General features: G+C 44.8%; 1 pseudogene; it reads left to right on the plus strand.

Moving 5' to 3' along the window:
• Nucleotides 1–2,350: 2,350 nt before the first annotated feature.
• Nucleotides 2,351–2,467, plus strand: LOC136646879 (5S ribosomal RNA; annotated as a pseudogene).
• Nucleotides 2,468–6,040: the final 3,573 nt, after the last annotated feature.

The raw sequence follows: 6,040 nt of genomic DNA on the forward strand, positions 1-6,040 counted from the left end.
GTTTGGGAACCACTGAACTGACTTAACTGAAAGCAGTTTTCCTACAAAGATCTTAGTTTCTTGATGAAAACACTTATTTTACTAGTTAATATTTAGCATTCATATAGTGCTTTGTGAGTACAGAAAGCATTTCACATGTTCTCCTGACATCATCATTCTGACATCATTCTGACATCAGCCTTGTAAATAAGTAGTTGTAGCCTCATATCACAGCAGGGGAACTGAGGTTGAGAGGGAGTTGCTTGCTTAAGGCCACCTTGTGAGAAAACATGGCAGAGGTGCAATCTGAACAAGGGACAAGCTGATTTGATTTACAGTGCAGTCTCTTTGATAATATTATCCTATGCATACATGCTAGGAAGAAAATTCAGGATTACTTTCAGTAGTTCCCTTGGAAATCAATGCTGATTCCTGGAGTCTCCAGATCTTTGGGAACCACTGAACTGGGTTAACTGAAAGCAGTTTTCCTACAAAGATCTTAGTTTCCTGATGAAAACACTTATTTTACTAGTTAATATTTAGCATTCACATAGTGCTTTGTGAGTACAGAAAGCATCACACGAGTTCTCCTGATGTCATTCTGACATCAACCCTGTAAATAAGTAGTTGTAGCCTCATATCACAGCTGGGGAACTGAGGTTGAGAGGGAGTGGCTTGCCTAAGGCCACCTTGTGAGAAAACATGGCACAGGTGCAATCTGAACAAGGGACAAGCTGATTTGATTTACAGTGCAGTCTCTTTGATAATATTATCCTATGCATACACTCTAGGAAGAAAATTTCAGGATTACTTTCAGTAGTTCCCTTGGAAATCAATGCTGATACCTGGAGTCTCCAGAACAATTCTGGTGGGTGGGCAACCTTCCTAAGGAAGAACACTCACTTTTGTTCTTAAAAAACGTAAGCTTGGTCATTAACATCACTGCACTTAGAGAACACTTAAGTTTACAGTTAAAATAAACCTTAAGCCTGTTGTGGGTGAGTGTTTTGGAAGAAAGAAGAAAACAGTTCCTGTTTATTTGTGACAGGCACTGTGGCACCATAGCTTTAATAAGAGGGTGGCCATCTGTGATCCCTGGAACTGAGAATGAAAAAAAGCTCATGCCAGGGCACTAAAGTGCAGCTGCATCACTATGGCCACTTTGATTTAGGGCACAATCCTATGCAGGTGTACTCAGAAGTAAGTCCTATTTTGTTCAGTGGGACTTACTCCCAGGAAAGTGTGGTTAGGATTGCAGCCTAAGGTACACATAAAGGGAAATCTTCTCCCCTATACTATATAATGCTAAAGGTCTCAGGATCATGACTGGTGCCAGCCCTGAAGCTGAATGCTTTTTTGGTATATAGCCATGTGGGGTGAGGGGGTGTAGCAGGAAGAGAGTTGTTTTTTATTTTTTTAACCTCAGAGTTTGCAGTATGTCTCTGAAAAACAGTTGACTGGAGTGTTGGCAGGAAAGGTGTATGGACTTCCCTGAGGCAGCTGGTGGGCCACTGTGTGCTGGACTGGAGTAGAAAAACTGAGAATTGAGAACGTACCTTTTTATGACTACTCTGTACAAATTTGGGACTTCTGTCATCAGGAACCCTTTTGTACAGTCAAGGATCTGCAAGGATCCATTCTATGGCACAGAGACCTGTTGGCTCTCTAGCCAGACATAGAGATTACTTGCAGTGCAACACCCTTACCCTAAGGAGGCCAAAACTCCCCTGCAGGATTCAGTGGACATCACTGTGGCTTCACTGCATCCCTGTGCAGGGAGTTGCAGTAGATTGGGCTGTAACTTAAGAATGCTTTTTGCTTTTAGATGGGCTGCCTCTTGGCTTTCAACATATTAAATCACCATCAGTTCCAAAAACAGCTCCATGGTAATGTGGATGTCAGTGCTAATCACTGTTACTCTATTTGCAGATCAGAGTTTAAAGGAATCTCAAGGACTTCTCTCATTCCTGTTATAACAATACATCTTTACAGGAGTAGCGTTCTGTTTTCCATTGAAAGATGCAATATAGTTTGCTTGCTGAATGTCTTCTGAGTATAGGCAACTAATTTTACTGTTCTTCCAGCACCTTCAACATTGATGCATGCTGGTACTTCTTGCATTCTGCTTTTGATGCTCTAGACCAGGGGTGTCCAAACTTTTTGGCATGGCAGGAGGGCCACATCATCTCTCTGACACTGTGTCAGGGGCCGGGGGGGGGGGGAAGAGTTAATTTACATTTCAAATTTGAATAAATTTACATAAATGAATACATTAGAGATGGAACTTAATGAATGAATGAAAGTCTTGCAATAGCTCATGGCCTATAAAAGGCCTTGCACAAAGCAAGGCCAGCCTTTCCTTTGCTGCCACTGCTGCAACTGTTACCCTGCAGATGCCTGATCTCATCTGATCTCGGAAGCTAAGCAGGGTCAGGCCTGGTTAGTACTTGGATGGGAGACCACCTGGGAATACCGGGTGCTGTAGGCTTATACCATAGTCTTTCGAGACTGAAGGTTGCCAACCATGCCATGCATCACAGATGTCAAACAACAAGCAGTAGAGGGAGCCCATGTCCCACAACTCACACAAGAGGTTGAACAGTTGGCTGTCATGCTGACATCAGTTGCATTGGGCCAGCATGGCCTCTAGCAAATCTCCAGAGGGCCAGAGCTCATTGGACACTGGGGCTCCCAGCAGGCCAGACTGGGAGTCCTCAAGGGCTGCAAGTGGCCCCAGGGCTGGGGTTTGGGCACTCCTGCTCTAACCAGTGGTTCTCAAACTTTTTAGATGCCGAGCAGTCTCCAAATCACATCCCGCTGCGGAAAATTCATCTGGGCACCTGGCAGCACATAGCCTTCCACACTGCAGCCTCCTATCTTTCCAGCCAGCCAGCAGTTGCTTCCACTGCCCATTGTCCCAGCAGGTGCTAAGCCCTGATTTCCATGTGGAAGCAGCTGCCCAAAACAAGTTTCTGAGAAGAGAGGCTGAAAAGATGGGAGGTTGTGGCGTGGAACAGAAAGTGCCACATTGCCACATTGCTCCCGGATAGCTTTTTCTTTATGCCAGATCCAGCCTGCAGCCTGTGGTTTGGAGGCCACGGCCCTAGAGGCTGTTGCCTGATTTATAAATGCCAAGGGATGGAGCTATAATGGTGGTAGGTAAGCAGTGCTTCAAACTGGGAAAGGCCATGCTGCACAGCCTGCCTCCAAGCAGAACACTCAGAGGCCAAGGTGTCCCATCTGTTGAGGTTCATTCCTAAGGCCTTCAGATCCCTCTTGCAGATATCCTTGTAGCACAGCTGGGGTCTGCTATGTACCCGTAGGGCGCTTTCCCTGCATAAGTTCTCATAGAGGAAATCCTTTGGGATCAGACCATCGCCCATTCTCACGACATGACCAAGCCAACGCAGACATCTCTGTTTCAGCAGTGTATACACGCTGGGGATTCCAGCTCGTTCCAGGACTGTGTTGTTTGGAACTTTGTCCTGCCAGGTGATACCGAGGATGTGTCGGAGGCAGCGCATGTGGAAAGTGTTTAGTTTCTTCTCCTGTTGTGTGCGAAGAGTCCATGACTCGCTGCAGTACAGAAGTGTACTCAAGACGCAAGCTCTGCAAACCTGGATCTTGGTATGTTCCGTCAGCTTCTTGTTGGACCAGACTCTCTTTGCGAGTCTGAAAAACTCGCAGCTGCTTTGCTGATGCATCTGTTTAGCTCGGTATTGAGAGAAAGAGTGTCGGAGATCGTTGAGCCAAGGTACACAAAGTCACGGACAACCTCCAGTTCATGTGCAGAGATTGTAATGCAGGGAGGTGAGTCCACATCCTGAACCATGACCTGTGTTTTCTTCAGGCTGATTGTCAGTCCAAAGTCTTGGCAGGCCTTGCTAAAACAGTTCATGAGCTGCTGGAGATCTTTGGCAGAGTGGGCGGTGACAGCTGCATCATCGGCAAAGAGGAAGTCACGCAGGCATTTCAGCTACCCATTCATACCCATTGGGTGGAAGCAAGCATTCCACCAGCTTGTTTAACCCTTGATGCACATAGCCTAAGCTGCCCTGCCAATTTCGCGAACCACCAAAAATTGGGTTGTGACCCATTGGTGGGTCCCAGACCCACTAAGAAATGCTGCTTGAGACAGTGTAATAATCACCATTAGCTGCAATTATTTTAATTTTATTAACTTTGCATACAGTTCATTGACACACATTGGTTGTTTCCCCTTGTATTTTTCATTGCTTGCATTGCTTTTAAAAATATTTTATGAAGCAGGTAAGGTGCAGGAGAGAAATTTACATATACTAGAAAAATATTTCAGATTCTGCTTATGTCTCTTTGAAGGAATGGGAGATGGAAAGAAGAACAATTATAGTTCTTCGAGTTTCTGGGATTATGAATCAATGGAGGAATAGCCTAGTTAGACAACATATTGGAGCAACTGAGGTTTTGTGGTGCAGAAAGGAGGTTTAAACTATGAAAAAGCTTGCTGGTTCACAGCATGGAAGTATACAAACTTGTTTGTGTTTGTGTGTGTGGGGGGGAGAAACCTATTCACTTCATTGAAAAATTAGATTAATAGGAGTATTATGTGGATGGCTAGGTTAATCATTTTTCATAGAAAACACAGAAAACACTTCTATGTTTTTATGTAAATATAGAAAACATTTTTTTTGCGATTATCTCTCTTTCCATGTGCTTATCTACCTTTGTTGTCCTATGTCTGATTTAGATTGCAAGACTTTGATACAGGTAACTGCCAACTAGATCTAAGTAAGAGTGGATTTGGATGGTCAGGAACTATATGAAGGTAGTGATCTGAAATTTAGGAATCCAGAGTCCTACACAGAGTTCCATGTCAAAATTTTGAAGTGGGAAACCAATTCCAAGATGTATAAAGGCCTCTATGGTAGTGGTTCCCAAACTTTTTGTGACGGGTGGCTCCCTTAACCCACTGTGCCATTGGCAGCAGCTGCCCTAAAGGTGACAATCCTATACATTGTATAGGGAAGCAGATTTTTCACAAGGAGTTTGGATCAAGGCAAGCAAGTTGTGAAGAAAATAAGGGAAAGCAAAGATTATCAAAAGGAAAACTTTGTGAGGAAAGGGATTACAAAGGGAGCCCTGTAAACCAAGTGGCACTGAAAAAGTGACGGGAGGTAACCAAGACGGGAAAGGAAGGAGTAAAAGGAAGCAATGGTCAAGTCCTGGTATAAGCAGAAATACACATGGGAAAAGAAGTAATTTGCTTCCTGACTGGTGAAGCGACCCCAGGACTAATCATTTGGGCCACATTTTCATAGGTACCACTGACTGCTAGGCATTGGGATTTCTGTACTCCTGGATGTGATATTTTGGTAGAAGTGTAGTCATTCAAAAATTATTTTTACACATTGTACTTTGAGAAGGACTATACATTTGACATTACTTACTTGCTTTAAATATGGCTGAAGTCACTACTGTTTTTGCAAATTATCATCATCACTCAGCTGCCTTTCTCATTCCGGGTAAAACGAGAAAAATAGTGACTGACTTCACAGGATTGTCATGAATAACACAAATACCCTGGCACAGTAATTTTCACACAAGTGATTCAACCAGTATGGTTCAAATGCTAAGAACTATCTAAGAGCCCAATCCTGAGCTCTGTGCACTGGCTTACTGCCAGCGTGCACTGTCGCAAATGCGCCGTAAGGCATGTTTGTGGAGCTTGGTGCCGGCCCAGTGCCAGAGCTAGTCCAGTGTGAGTTGGTGGAAAGCTGGTGCTCCACTGGTCAGCAGTTGCCCGAACTGTGGGGCAGCGGAGAGGTAGGTGAGGGCTTGGGGGGAAGAGGGGAGGAGGAGTTCCAGGGCAGAGGTATGCTGGGGGTGGGAGGAAGGATTCTGAGCTCTGTGTCGGGCCTCGTGCCCGACATGGAACTCATTGATTCTGCAGCAGATCCTGAGTTGCCGCAGACTCAAGTAGCCCCAATATGGGGCTACTTTTCTTACCCATGGGATAAATGTCCCCTCCCCTGAGATGCCACTACCAGCTGCCCAGTTGTGCTCAGAATGATGCAGTAGCAAT

The sequence above is a fragment of the Tiliqua scincoides genome, chromosome 3 (assembly GCF_035046505.1).
Source record: "Tiliqua scincoides isolate rTilSci1 chromosome 3, rTilSci1.hap2, whole genome shotgun sequence".
Taxonomy (NCBI): domain Eukaryota; kingdom Metazoa; phylum Chordata; class Lepidosauria; order Squamata; family Scincidae; genus Tiliqua; species Tiliqua scincoides.